This window comes from Mus caroli, chromosome 6, assembly GCF_900094665.2.
Source record: "Mus caroli chromosome 6, CAROLI_EIJ_v1.1, whole genome shotgun sequence".
NCBI lineage: Eukaryota > Metazoa > Chordata > Mammalia > Rodentia > Muridae > Mus > Mus caroli.
The window spans coordinates 113,421,310-113,422,276 of NC_034575.1; the positions used below are offsets into that span (position 1 = coordinate 113,421,310).

Consider the following 967-nt stretch of genomic DNA (forward strand, 5'->3'; position numbering starts at 1 on the left):
CCAGCTTTACCACTCATGGACATATACTCAGCTCCCCACCAAACTACAGAGGTGTTCATGTTTATTGCAGATCTCTTCACAACAGCAAGAAAAGAAATCCAAGGACAACNTGCATGAGGAAAGCCATAGGACAACATCTATGATGTACAATGATGTCACCTCTCAAAAATATCAGATGAAATGGAATGCTCTATGGCTACATGTAGGATTTATCCCTAGACTGCAGGGAAAACAGAAGAGATGGCTTCTTCGTTCACTGTTCCTGGGATTAAGAAAAGGAANCACACATGGAGAAAGGGTTCTTCGGCTCACCATCACTGTGGGGATGGATGACAAGGTGGGAGCAACTTAAAGAGCCACTACCTAGTCAAAAGCAGAGAGCAAAGGAATAAATACAGTGTTCAGCTGGCTTTTCACAGTTCAGGAATGTGCCATGGGATGGTGACCTCAACCAACAGTGGGCAGGTCTTCCAACCTCAATCAGCAAAACCAAGACAAGCCCTCAGGCCAACCTGACCTGAAAAGCACCTCCATTTTTTGGCTATCAACCAAGAGAACCCAAACCAAGAGAACTCACAGTAAAGTAACAAGCTTCTGCACTGCACACCAAGCAATCGGCAACGGCAGCGTTAAACATGGAAAAGATTTGCGAGCTGCCTACCTGTAAAGGAACCAAACCTAAAAAGAATTCTCAAATCACACATACACCAAGTCCTGGGGCGGGGAGCCAGGTCAACCTGACACCACTGTGTCAGTGTGTGAAGCCCGGGCCAGGCCCCATGAGCCTCTCCACACAGCCTGTCAGGACAATGGGCAAAGCCCTGAGTCAGCGCTTCTGCAAAGAAAACCAAGTNGGCGACAGGGGTCAAAGGACAAGGGACGGCAGAAATGCAGGCTGAGGGAGACTACCCAGAGAAGAGACCGGATATACACAAGAAGCATGGTTTATATCAGTCTTTTGAGTTGA

At 47.5% G+C, this 967-nt stretch overlaps 1 protein-coding gene across 1 annotated transcript in view; it reads right to left on the reverse strand.

The window, feature by feature from the left end:
- Positions 1-967, reverse strand: part of Bms1 (BMS1 ribosome biogenesis factor) — a 36,146-nt gene that overhangs the window by 4,353 nt on the left and 30,826 nt on the right. The gene's annotated exons all lie outside the window — the stretch shown is intronic.